The sequence below is a fragment of the Neophocaena asiaeorientalis genome, unplaced genomic scaffold (assembly GCF_003031525.2).
Source record: "Neophocaena asiaeorientalis asiaeorientalis breed wild unplaced genomic scaffold, Neophocaena_asiaeorientalis_V1.1 scaffold106, whole genome shotgun sequence".
NCBI lineage: Eukaryota > Metazoa > Chordata > Mammalia > Artiodactyla > Phocoenidae > Neophocaena > Neophocaena asiaeorientalis.
In genome coordinates this window covers 1851212-1865415 of record NW_020172597.1, presented here as the reverse complement: position 1 = coordinate 1865415, position 14204 = coordinate 1851212, and the positions used below count along the sequence as shown (strand labels likewise).

General features: G+C 49.3%; 1 pseudogene; it reads right to left on the bottom strand.

Annotated features, from left to right (window-relative positions):
* Positions 1 to 5827: 5827 nt before the first annotated feature.
* LOC112395529 (histone H3.3 type 2-like) lies at positions 5828 to 6239 on the bottom strand (annotated as a pseudogene).
* Positions 6240 to 14204: the final 7965 nt, after the last annotated feature.

The window sequence follows — 14204 nt, the reverse complement described above, 5'->3', positions numbered from 1 at the left end:
CCACTCTGGTTACTAGGATCACCAGAGCGGCAATAAGATGGGGAAAACCGAGTGTCCCACCTACTCTGAGTTAGGAAATCTAGCTGGTCACCATGACCACCACCAGCAGCCTTAGAGTCTTCCCCAGTCAGGGCTTCAGACCCACAGATGCACTCCTGGACAGAGTCCTGCAGGCCCCAGACAGACCTCCGGCTGGGATGTGGGCAGTGGGAGCTGGGTCCTGGCTCTCTTGGGAGGGTGTCTTTGAGGGAACATCTGAGGTTGGAGGAAGGGGCTTCCTGATACAGGTCTGTGCCCATCGAAGGGTCGCATCAGAGGCGGGTCTGAGGATCCAGGTGAGAGTCTCTTTGAGACCAATCTGAGAAGCCTGAGGTTTATTTGCAAGTATCTTTGAGGCCTGTTTGAAGGCCTAAAGACTGGATTGGCCTGAGGGCCAGTAGCATGAAACCAATAAAAATGTCCCAAGGCTAAGGCTGATATGACCCTTCTCCCTCCATATAACAAAGAGAGTAAATCTGGCCAAGTTTGCAGCGGGTTCTTATGGCCAGGGGGCTGGTGGAGAGGCTGTCTTTCCTTTGGTGATGGATAACGTTTACCCCAAACCACAAAACAGTTGGCCAGAGACCCCATTCTATCCCAACAACCAGCTGGCTGACCTCGACAAATCTGGCAAAGGCAATACACTTCTTGGGGACCACACCACCTGCCCATCTTCCAGGGGAGAGAGACACCATGTGCCCTATCTGAAATGGGTTTTTAAGTATGAATAGTGGTTTACCTGGTGAGCAAGGTGAGAAGGACCATATCGACTGAGTGACACAGGTGAAGACACGGGAATGTGAAACAGTTTTCTGTGGGCCAAGAGAACTACATCGGTTTTCCTGGAGTTGAGAACTTGCAAGAGCTAGCGTACGAGTATCACACAAAATAAACTGAGAGAGAGCTCCTTGCAAACTGTTGAGTGCTACACAACATGAGGCCTTGCTGTTACCACCCATCTCTCTTGTTTATCACGGGAACCGAATGAGTCAGTATGTGAAGTTGCATTGTAAACTGGAAAGCATGAAAATGTTAATTAATATATTTAGAGAGCAGAGAAATTAAGTGTGAGAATGCGGAGATGGAGTAGACAATTAAAATATCTGCTAATTTCTCTCTTGAATTCACATTTGAGGCAATGTTTGTAAACTGAGAATTATAATTACTTTTCTCCGTCACACCTCTTTTCAGATGAATATGCTGTGAGAGGATTATAGTAGCTATTAAAAACACTGTCAATTTCCTGGTAGATCAGTTGGGACTCTTTATATAGCAAGTACCAGAAGACCCAGCACATACTGGCTTACCCAGTAAAAGGAAGGTGTAGTTTTTATGTGATGTGAAAGTGCAAAGGTAGCATGAACTTCAAGATGGGTTTGATCCAGAGTTTGTTAATCCTGATGCTCAGGCTTGTTTCTCCATGTTGGGTACCGATAGTTCCTAGGCTTCTTCCTCCAAATGCTGGGAGAGAGAGAGGGGCGTCCCTTCAGCCAACCATCCAACAGAATTCCTGAGCTTCATGTCTGATTGGACTAACTTGGGTCACGTAGATGGGGAATGCCAGGGCCTGTTTGGCATAGGTCTGGATCAAGTGTCCATCCCTAAAACAATCACTGTGGGACACGAGAAGGTAGAATGGACCCCCACCGTACCTGGGCGCTCAAGCGGACCACGGGGCTTCAGGCGTGCAGACCTGGAGTCATGTTGGTTTCTGCCCTCATTGCTGGTTCAGCGTCTAAACTCTCTCTTCCCTGTATCTCCTCCTTTGCAGGCATCATACTGGTCCAGGCCTTGTCCCATGACCCCACATTTATTTTTATTTTTATTTTGCGGTACGTGGGCCTCTCACTGTTGTGGCCTCTCCCGTTGCAGAGCACAGGCTCCGGACACGCACGCTCAGCGGCCATGGCTCACGGGGCCTAGCCACTCTGCGGCATGTGGGATCTTCCCGGACCGGGGCACGAACCCGTGTCCCCTGCATCGGCAGGCGGACTCTCAACCAATGCGCCACCAGGGAAGCCCGACCCCACATTTAAATTACTACCATTGTGGGTTTTTTTTAGCTGCTTGCTCAGTCCCTAGCCTCTTTGCTTGCCAGTACATTTTTCTTGATAGCTGCCCAAAACTTTAATCATAGAAAAGAACACATATTATAGCCGATGTGATGAGATGGGAAGCATGATTACAAAATTTAGCTATGGGAAAATTATGATCATTTGCCAAAGACCCAATTTTATCAGTAGAAAACCCAGTAAAATTAACTCAAAACAATTAATTATGGCAAATAAAAGAGTTTTGTGAGATGTCGGAAACAAAATAAGAAAAAGCTCTTTTCTATAACAGCAATAATCAGTTGAAAAATATTGTAGCAGATTACCTGGAGAAGAGGGTCTTTACTTTTTCTCCTGTAACTTCCTGAGGAAGCACACTTGGGGATAGTTGGTTTCTGGAAATCAAGTTGGTTTCTAGTGGTGGAGACGCACATGACCTTGAATTAGACCCCTCCCCCCACCCTTTTTAAGAATATCACCAGGATGGATCCTTTATACAAGTAAGGCAAATACCACCTGTTTTTCTAGGAAGAGGCCTGGAAGAAGGAATCTAGGTGCAGGAAGGCAAACCAAGATGGTAATTATTCTGGGTTTTTTTTTGGCGGTACGCGGGCCTCTCACTGCTGTGGCCTCTCCCCTTGCGGAGCACAGGCTCCGGACGCGCAGGCTCAGCGGCCATGGCTCACGGGTCCAGCCGCTCAGCGGCATGTGGGATCTTCCCCGACTGGGGCACGAACCCGCGTCTGCTGCACCGGCAGGCAGACCCCCAACCACTGTGCCACCAGGGAAGCCCCAATCCTGTTTTGTAATGACTGCATTTAAGTGGTTTTCTCTAAATGTGACCTGGTTTTATTGCCTGGGCTAGGAGCAGAGGGGAATAGGGATTTTCAGGTGGAGAGAGAGAGAAAGGGAAAGAGAGAGAGAGAGAGGAAGAGAGAGAGAGGAGGGGGGAGAGAGAGGGAGAGGGAGGGAGAGAGGGAGCGGGGAAAAAAGAGGAGGAGAAGAAGGGGAAGAAGAGGAAGAAGAAAGAGGGGGAGGGGAGCCAGGAAAAGGAGGAGCCAGTGAGGTGACAAGCAGCCCCCCAGGACTGTGTGTGGAACACATGAGCATCTATGTAGCTTCCCCAGGTGCCAAGGTACAATTCTTAAAATATTGTGAACATAATTCTCAGGCAATAGAGAGTGAGCAGAATCAAAATTTTATCTAACTCAATGAGGGTTGAGCAAAGCTGATTCAAAGGAGGATATGAGAAACTCGTATGAAAAACAGTGATGGAATATGATGACTAAATTGGTTACAAAATTGGTTAATATCTTATAAAGCAATAAAACCCTACCCTTTGGGGTTATTTTCTCCTCTGGTTGGAAATCATTTGCACTTTATCAGTTTTCTACAAGTGAACATCTAACTTTACAGAGCATGGGCCCTGATCAATAGTAATTAGAACGTCAAACAAAGCTGCAGGCCCTAGAGAGTCACCTGGCTCTAGGTGGGCTTGTCGGCCAAGTCACGGGATGGGGAGAGAACTCACAGCCATCTTTTTGCCGATTTCCAAGTTTTGAATAGGACTAGGGGAAAGGAATCTCCTAGAGGAATGTGCAATGGGAATTTGAGTGTTGGGGGCTCAGAAAAGAAACGTGAGCCCAACTTTCACTAAGGTGAAGTGGGGCGAGTAAGAGAAGGGTCAGTTAGTGCCAGTGGCTTGGTGGGCTCCATGTGAGGATGGGAAGATGGGTTGTACCCACCACTGTGCCATGCTGTTTTTTTTTTTTTTTGCCTGTGTTGGGTCTTCGTTGCTGAGCGCGGGCTTTCTCTAGTTGCAGCGAGCGGGGGCTACTCTTCGTTGCGGTGCGTGGGCTTCTTACCGCAGTGGCTTCTCTTGTTGCGGAGCACGGGCTCTAGGCGCACAGGCTTCAGTAGTTGCGGCTCGTGGGCTCAGTAGCTGTGGCTCACGGGCTCTAGAGTGCAGGTTCAATCGTTTCGGCGCACAGGTTTAGTGGCTCCGCGGCATGTGGGATCTTCCCAGACCAGGGCTCGAACCCGTATCCCCTGCATTGGCAGGCGGATGCTTAACCACTGCGCCACCAGGGAAGCCCCTGTGCCATGTTTTGAGGTACCTCTCCTTGGACTCAGAGTTACACAAACCTTTTTATTTTCTGGAGGCTTTTTCCTGCTTTGTTTTTTTAACTAAATTTTTTATTGTGGTAAAAATACATATATATTTACATAACATAAAAATTACCATTTCAATATTTTTAAAGTGTACAGGTCAGTGGCATTAAGTATATTCACATTGTTGTACAGCCATCACCACCTTCCATCTCCAGAACTTTTTCATCATCCCAGACTGAAACTCTGTACCTGTTGAACACCAGATCCCCGTTACCCCTTCCTCCTACTTCCTGGCGATGACCATTCTACTTCCTGTCTCTCTCAATTCAAATACTCTAGATACCTTATATAAGTGGAACCATACTGTATTTGTCTTTTTGTGACTGATTTCTTTCACTTAGCATAATTTTAAGGTTTATCCCTATTGTAGTAATATATCAGGACTTCATTCCTTTGTTTCTGGATAAACAAGTGTATTTGTAAGTTTAGTCAACGTACATAATTGATCTAAAAACTTCAATAGAATGATAAATTTTAAAACCACTTGGCAAGCCATCTCTATGAAGTGATTTTTCCCAGCACCTTATACCAGATGACACCATTTTAACTGGCAGAGGTTCCATGAGCTGAAGCTGTGTGTCCCTCCCCTACAGCAAGTTTACCCTAAGGGTTATTATAATACAAACTCCACAAGGAAAAGAAGTTCGGTATTGTTCCCTCTTGGTAGAGAAAAGCTCAACCTAGTTATGAGACCAACCACAACGCAAAGGAAAGCTGCACTAACTACTGTATTAGTAACAGATGATGCTGGTGTGAATAACTTGTATTGTATTCTAGAGCCCTTATAAATAGATCCCCCCTGTTAGTGTCTGCATTACCAGCTAGAGGATTAGTTAACATGTGGTAGAATGAGGACTTACGCAAGGTATAATGTGCAAAGCATTTTACTACGTATGAAAAACAAGTGCAGTCTAATTAGGAGAAAACCAACCGGACTCCATATCACACACACCTTAATGACAAGACTCCCCACCACATGTGAGTGTAAAACATTTAATTTAAAAATGTTGACACTACAATATATAAAATAGCTATTATAAATGTACATAGTGTATTCTATAGCTGCCAGGTTTACTTTCTTTCTTTCTTTTTTTTTTTTTAAGGAAACTGTAAGTTACACTGTGATTAAGGCTTGTATCTTCACCCTTGAAAAAGCCCACATTCTATCACAGTGATGTATGGTCAGACTTAACAGCCCCAATTGTTAAACACTTGGATCAAGTCATAACCAGTTTTATTGCAAAAGGACTCTGTACACAGTTATCAATTTTAGTACCTTAACAGCTACCCAACAAGTCATTAACATACAGAAACATACATCATGAGAAGCAAGAAATAGCACCCATCCCTTCTGCATACTAGCAACTTGGCACTCCTGAGCAACGTGCTCACATCACTGAGGTCTGTGAACAGTCAGTCACTTTCCGCATTCATCCTGAGTGAAGGATGGAATGACTTAAGTACAAATGCGGCATATTATAAACAATTTCTTACAGAAGAAGTCACAAAGTAAACCAAAGTATTTTACATAATTTACTACAAAACACCGTAAAAACTTCCTTCACTTAAGCTCTCTCTCCCTGTAGCCGGCGAGCCAACTGCATGTCTCTGGGCATGATGGTGACTCTCTTTGTGTGGATAGCACACAGATTAGTATCTTCAAATAAACCCACCAGGTACGCTTCACTAGCCTCCTGAAGCGCACCGATGGCGGCACTCTGGAACCTCAAGTCGGTTTTGAAATCCTGGGCGATCTCCCCCACCAACCTCTGGAAAGGCAGCTTCCGGATCAGAAGCTTGGTGGATTTCTGGTAACGACGGATTTCTCCAAGAGCAATGGTCCCGGCCCTGTAGCGATGAGGTTTTTTTCATCCCGCCGGTAGAGGGGGCGTTTGCGTGGCCGCTTTAGCGGCCAGCTGTTTGCGGGGCGCTTTGCCACCCGTGGACTTGACGAGTAGTCTGCTTGGTTCGGGCCATTTTCTTTCGCCCCATGCCGAAGTCTTACACCGCTTCTCCGACCGCCGCGCAGTTCCTGCTGCCCAGTAAAGAGCCGTAGCTGCTGAGCTAATGGAAGAAGCTCCTCCAACTAACGACCAAACGGCTCTGCGCTCTTCATTCCTTTTTAAGGCTTATTAATATTTCATTGTATGTATATACTATATTTTGCTTATTCTTTCATCCATCAGTGGACACTTGGGTTATTTCTACCTTTTGGCCGTTGTGAATAATGATGCTGTGCACGTGGGTGCACAGATATCTGTTTAAATCCCTGCTTTCAATTCTTTGGGGTACATTCCTAGAGAAGGGATTGCTGGATCATATCATAATTCTATGCTTAATTTTTTGAGGAACTACTGCACTGTTTTCCACAGTAGCTGCACCATTTTACCTTTCCACCAGCAATGCACAAGGGTTTCAATTTCTCCGCCTGCTTGCCAACACTTATTTTGTCGTTGATTTAAATAATAGCCATCCTAATAGATGTGAAGTGAAAACTTTTAGTTTTTAAATAATTGCTGAGTGTCACTGGATATTAGAAGAAAGTCTGATTGAGATTCTCTCCCTGAGTTTCAATTGCCCAGGAATCTCTGTGGCTGATGCAGTCAAAATGAGGTCATTTCTGCTTCCAGGACCATTCCTAGAAGAAACAAGAAGGGCCCTTGCTTCTGTTGCTTGTTCCTGCCACATGGTGTCGCTGTTGAAGACTTGTCCTGCACAGTCTGAAGGACATCGCTTGCCTGTTGCTACGCTGATGTCTCTGTTGTCTCAGATCCTTCCATGGGCGCCACTAGATCTGCCAGAGGAAACAACACTCCTTGGCTAAGACTACAGTTCCTCTATTAAATTAGACAAATATTTACTGAGTGCCTACTATGTGCCAGGCATTGAGCTATGTCCTCGGAAAACATCAGAACAAAATAGACAATGATCCCTGCCCTTCTGGGGCTAGACAATAAACAATGACCGCAGTAAACAGTAAATTACAAAGCATGTGAAAAGGTGTTAAGCACCATGGGAAGATGAAAGAATAAAACAGGATAAGGGGATTGGGAGTGTGCGGTGGGGAGTTGAGTGAGAGCTGCATCACTGGGAAGACCTTGAATCAAGTCTTGAAGGAGGTGAGCTGTCCCTGGAGGAAGAGTTCCAGGTAGATGGGCCAGTCCTATGGCAGAAGTATTTGGGATACGTTTGAAGTCAGAGTGAGTGAGGGGGATGGGAGCAGGAGAGCAAAGCCTTTAGGGACCATCATAAGGACTTTGGTTTTTACCCTGAGTGAGACGGGGATCCACTGCAGGATTCTGAGCAGAGAAATGACTTGATCTGACTTGTGGTTTGTTTTTTTTTTCAACTTAAGTATTTATTACTTTTGCAATTTAAAGACTTTATGTTTTGGAGCAGTTTTAGGTTCACAGCAAAATTGAGAGGAAGGTACAGAGATTTCTCATATATTTCCAGCCCCCACACAGGCAGGCGTCCCCTATTATCAACGTCCCCCAAAAGAGTGGGACATTCGTTACAATCAATGAGCCTACAGTGACATGCTATTATCACAGGCAGGCGTCCCCTATTATCAACGTCCCCCAAAAGAGTGGGACATTCGTTACAATCAATGAGCCTACAGTGACATGCTATTATCACCCAGAGACCATAGTTTACATTAAGGTTCACTCTTTTTTAAAAAAAAATCATTTATTTATTTATTTTTGGCTGCGTTGGGTCTTCATTGCTGTGTGCGGGCTTTCTCTAGTTGCGGCGAGCGGGGGCTACTCTTCATCGTGGTGCGTGGGCTTCAGTAGTTGTGGTGCGTGGGCTCAGTAGTTGTGTCTCGAGGGCTCCGGAGTGCGGTTTCATATGTTGTGGCACACGGGCTTAGTTGCTCCGTGGCATGGAGATCTTCCTGAACCAGGGATCGAACCCGTGTCCCCTGCATTGGCAGGCAGATTCTTAACCACTGCGCCACCAGGGAAATCCAGGTTCACTCTTGATGTTGCATATTCTATGGGTTTGGACAAATGTATAATGATGTGTATCCATCCTTATAGGATCACACAAAGCATTTTCACTCCTCTGTGCTCTCTGACTTAACGTTTTAAAAGTTTCACTGTGGCTTATGTGTTGAGAATGAATTGAAGGGTAAAGGGCAGGGACAGAAGCAGGCAGACCAGTTAGGAGGCCATGGCAATGATCCCGGGTCACAGGCATGATGGTTTACAAAATCATCACAGCCTGGAGGCTGGCCCTCTCCTCAGCAAATCCTCCTGCTCTACCCCGGTCATCCTCTGCTTCAGGGCAGCACTGAAGACAACCACTGGTGATTGAGGACCTACTATGTGCTGGGCTTCGCTCAAGGTGCTTCCTGTTGATCGTTTCACTCAGTCTTCAAAGGCATTCATGAGGAAGGGATTGTTCCACAGATATTTCAAAGCTCATGCTATGAATTGTGTCTTCCCCACCCCAAATTCATATGTTGCAGCTCTAAACCCCAATGTGGTGGTATTTGGAGTGGGGCCTTTGGGAGGTAATTAGGTTTAAGTGAGGACATAAGGGTGGGCCTCCATGATAGGATTCGTGCCCTTACAAGAAGAGACATAAGGGAGTTTGCTTCCTTTCTCTTTCCCCTCCAACCCCTTGATCATGAACCAAGGAAAGCCATGTGACCACACAGTGAGAAGGCGGCGTTGGCAAGCCAGGAAGAGGGCTCTCACCGGGAACTGAATCTGTCTTGATCTTGGACTTGCAGCCTCCAGGACTGTGAGAAATAAAATGTCTGTTGTTTAATTCACCTAGTCTGTGGTATTTTGTTATAGCAGCCCAAGCTCAGACAGCCCATTTTACAGACAAGGAAATAGAAACCTCCAAGGTTTGGATGACCAGGTCACTCAGCTGGGGAGTGGTGGAGCATTGGGCTGGGCTGTGATGGGAGATTGGGGAACCAGAGAGAACAGGGCTTGGGGGAGTCCTGCCTGTGGGGCTGGGGGGCCTGGCACTGAGGAGTTGCAGAGGGACAAGGCCAGGTCTTGGGGTGACTGGGCCTGGTGGGCTCCCCACCCGGGGTGACACCCTCTCTGTGGTTTCCCAGAGGCCAGGCTCTGGCTTTTCTGGATGTGCAGGGAGCCCACAGGGGTTCCACTGAGGCCCTTCCTTGCGGCCTCCCAGGCTTGCTGGCAGCTGGAGCTGTCTAGGCTGGTGCTTCTGGAGGGTACAATCCTGACTCCCTGGGGCCTGTTCCTGCCCACTCTCAGAGAATGTGGTGAAGAGGGCAGCATGTTAATGACAGTAATTGCTTTAATTATTTTTTTGTTTTGGAGAGTCAAAAATATGGCAGCTTGCTCAGTGCTAATCATGGTAATTAGGAGGGGCTGGGGGCCGTGCAATTGTCAAGAGGGGGAAGCATCGACCTGCAAAGACAAAGAGAAGCAAATGGTCAGCCCCCCTTTCTCTTCCCTCCCTGCTTTCCCTCCCTTCTCTCCTACGCCTTTGGCCTTTCATTCCCTCTTTGGCCCACCTCCCTTCGCTCCTCCTCCCTCTGCACCACCCCTTTGGGAGGGAGGCCTCTTTGATTCTGATGCATTGACTGCTGGGTTGGGGGTGGGGTGGATGGTGGCCTCAGCTGGTCTCAGGGATTGGCCTTGGGTCTGGGGGCGCAGCTGTTCTGGGGAAGGCAGAGAGTTGCGTCACAAGCAGAGGTCTGTGCTGCTCTGGGCTCTTTCCTATGGTGCGCCCATATGGGCAGCTTCACACAGCCTGCTTTGGACCAAACACCTTGACCTTCACAGATCCTCTCCTCTCAGGGGAGAGAGCAGAGCTGCATCCTTGAGCGGAGCTGGCCAAGCCTCAGGGAGTGGAAGCTGGGCCACCAGCCTGCTTCCCTTACCCCTAGCCAGCCAAGAATCACACGCTCTGCCAACATTTCCTGAGCCACCTACTGTGTGCCAGGCTGGAGATTCAGTGGAGAATCAGGCTCCTGGTCAGATGGAGAGTTGGACGTAGAAGAAGTAATGACCATCCAGGGGGAATCAGAGGAACGGCGCTCAGGCTAAAGGTGCCGACTCTTGGAAAGTCAGGGAAGGCTTCCTGGAGGAGGTGGCAGGGCCATCAGGAAGGACTTCCAAGAGGAAACAATGTTTTCTGGGTCTTGCAAGGTGAGTAGTAGTTTCCTGGATGTGAGGGGAGGGAGGATTCCAGGCTGAGAAGAGGGGAGGGAGGGAGATACAGCTAGAGAAATCGCTTTGGGTTAGATTGTGAGGGGCCTCAAAGATCACACCATGTCGGTAAAGCACAGAGCACAGAGCATCAGTGGATGAGAGCAGTGCTGGTATTGGTGACCATAGCAAAGGGATTAGCCCAGGACAATGTCCAGGGACACACAGACGAACTCATGCAGGTACCTGGAGGCAGTTTTGCACAGACACGTGAGCTCCCATACACAGCACAGAGATACAAACGCACAGTTACTGCCCCCCGCCCCCCAGATATGTACAGGTACACACACACACACGCACAGAGTCAGCACACACAGAAACACTCTGACAAAGACCAACACCAGACACACCCACCACACCAGATTCACCGATGTGTTGTACTTTTGAGGGACCTGCTAAGGCCAGAGATGCGCCCCAAATCCTAGGACTTGTTACTTTGCTCCCTGGGACTCTGGGCTGCAGGGCTGGGGCTGAGTCAAGGAGAGTGTCTTCTACAGGTCTCCCCAGCAGCCCTTCTGCAAGAACATGACCCTTGGCACTGCAGCTAGAGAGCCTGAGGCCAGCTGTCAGGAAGAACTGTCCACATGAGAAGCCAGCTTTCTGCAGCCAGGGGTGCCACTCACCACCCCAGGCCTGAGCCACTGGTGAGGTGGACATACCGGGTTTGGGGCAGGGAGCCGTTGCAGCCTAAGCAGAACTCTCACCCTCTTCCAAGACCAGGGTCTCAGAATCACCAGGACCCTCCTCTGGTGGGCTTAGGCAGAGAAGCTGTGAGCTCACAGGGGAGCACATTATGTGTGGTGCATGCAAATATCTGCTGTGGATGGTAAAAAGGGCCTTGTAACAGGAGGGAGAGTGGTTTGGGTTCTGGGGGGCACTTCTGGTTTGTGAGGGGGTGTGAGGAACAACAGAGGAGCATAGAGGCTCCTGGGGTCTGGCGAGGGGTGCTAGATGTGTCGGGGGAAAGGGCTTCCTGGGGGATAGGCACTGTTCAAGATGAATTGCATGTGTGAACTTGTTTAATCCTTGTGGCACCCAACGAAGCTCGTGCCGTTAGCATCCCATTTTACAGATGTGGAATTTAAGGGCCCCGTGCATTTCACACTGTTGGGAAGTGGGAGGCTGATAGGAACCCTGGCAGCTGGGCCTCAGAGCCCTGCCTCATCAAAGCACTTCCATGCCAGGACTTGGTGGTCTGTCCCTGCCGGTTCCCCTTGAGAACGGTAGTGATCACTTGGTCCTTGTGTTCCCAGGAGCCAGCAGAGACCCAGCGCATGGTAGTTGTTCACCAAGTCTGGATGGAAGGACGGGAGGAAAGGAGGGAGGAAGGAAGGAAGAATTCGAAGCAGGGGCTGGCCCCGAGGGTCTTCGGGGATCTCAGAACTCCCATCTCGTCCCTGTACCCCTTCCCCGCCTGTTGGGGGCCCTCCCGTTCCTGCCACCACGCCTGAGCCTCAGGTGTCCCAAAGCTCAGTTTCCTTCTTGTCCAGTTTCATTTTCTTACCAGACAAATGAGAGGCTGGGTCTGCCTTCCCGTTCACACCAACAGGCTGGTTGTCAGCTGCAGTGACATCTGTGCTTGTCAGAAAAATTAAGAAGAAAGTGAAAGAAGCCGCAGCCCTAGAACTGCCGGCTGGAGAGGGAATCTGGGCCTGGCCTCTCCTGGGAAGACCCCTTCCCCCAGCATCTCACAGGAGGCCCAGGGGGCAGGCCTGGGCCAGAGTGGACACGACTTCTCCACCTACATTCTCTTCCCTTGAGAGGGAGTGCGGTGGACAGTGTGGCTTCTGGAAATCCCGGCTCTGGACGGCCCAGCTGTTTGTTTGGGCAAGTTACTTAACCTCTCTGTGTCTTAGTTTTCCCCTCTATAAAATGGGGATAATGTTGTGAGGGTTAAATGAATTAACATCTGTAAGCACTTGGAACTGAATATACATCTGGCACTTAGTATTTTGTTTGTGTTATTTTTCTTTTCTTCCTTGTCCTAGGGATTGTGCCTCTGAGTGAGGGGCTCAGCCCATCTGTGTGGTGGAGCTAGACTGGGGAGAGCTCGCTATGGACTGGGCAGGTTGGAGAAAGCTTCATTCATTCTACAAATTTTTATTGACCCCAAGCCCCTGGTCCCTGCCCTTGGGGACCCCCAGTCTGGTAGGGGGAGGCAGACATGTAAACAGATTATTATAAAAGGCAGGTAATATAATGTTCAGAAAAAAGAGGAGGAAGCATCTAATGGGAGTGGGGAGTGGTGGAGCGAGGAGGTCAGGGAAGGCTTCCTGGAGGAGGTGGCAGAAACATTACATGGAAGTGTGAGGAAGAGTTTTCCAGGTGGCCCTAGGGTGGAAGGCTTTCTATGGAGACTGGGCATCAGGAGCAGCCTGTGAGGGGCCGGGTCAGCTGTGTTCAGGAGCCTGGGCTTTATCCTAAAGGCAGTGGGAGGACTGGTGAGGGGTGTATGTGGAGTAGACAAAGACGCAGTCAGCTTGAAGGAGGTGGCTGGGTCAATGGTTGGAGGATGGATGGGACGCCTACTCACTTGGTCCCCTTTCTCATTCATTTCTGTAGCCCCAGCCACCCTGGCTGGCCCATTTCTGGCTACCACTAGTGGATGAACCTAGGATAGGACCTCTGTGATCACCCAGGCCCAAGATGGCTGGGACCAGAGAGGGGGCTGGGCCTTAGCAGGAGGGCGCAGAGCTGAGGATCTGGCGACTTCTTTTCAGGACTGTGCGCTCCTGGCTGCCCCCATATCTCAGCCTGGATCAGCCCTGGTGGGGAGAAGCAGGTCACAGAGACAACTGGGCTCGGCCAGCTCTTTCCAGCAGGGGGCAGCCGCAGTGCGTGGATGAGTGCGTCTGGCCACCACGGCTCTGGCCACCACAGCTCAGCTCTGCACCACTGGCACTTCGGAAAGGGTCTCTGGGAGGGCGGGGGGTCAGACGCAGGGTATCAAGGCCTTCCTAGGTGAGCTGAAGGGCAGAGGTAGGGAAACCTTCACACCCTCAGGGCAGTCCTGCCGGATGACGAGGATGTCGGTAGGACCCCAGAGGCCGGATCAGATGCTCCAGTAATTTCAACCCTGGAAGCACACTAGAATCACCTGGGCAGTGTTAAAAACATACCCATTGCCTGGTGCCCTCCCCAGATCAATTGAGTCAGAGTCTCCGGGGCCGGGGCCCAGGGCCAGCAATGAAAAAATCTCCCCTGATTGTCCTAATGCACACTGAACTACCTGGTTGCAGGGATTTGAGAGTGAATGGACAAATGTCAGGGCCGTCTTTGCCCTCCTGGGGGTAGATCTGCATCATATACATTGCACTATGTAAAGGAGTTACATGATGTGTGACCACGATGTCACAGGAGTTGTCTCCTGCCATCTCGAGGCTGAGAGAAGGTGGTGAGCAGGGCGCGCTACAAGAGGTACCTGTTCCCACCTGCCCCAGGGTGAGGCATTCAGAGCGGGCTGTAGCATGTGTGTCCACGAACATGTATAAGCGTCCCTATGTGTGCGCAGGCACATTCTGTGTGAAGGTGGTGGGTACCTGCACTTGTGGAGATGTCTCTCCTCTGGGCAGGTGTAGGTACCTCTGGGCCTGTTCTGCCTGCATGGACATGCATGCTTTTGCCTTTGTGCTACATGTATGTGTCAGTACAGACGAGTGTGGCTCCCTGCTCGTCTCTGTGAGCTTCCTCTGGGTCTGCAGGTGTCTCTCTGAGTACATGCGTGTCTTTGCACATACAC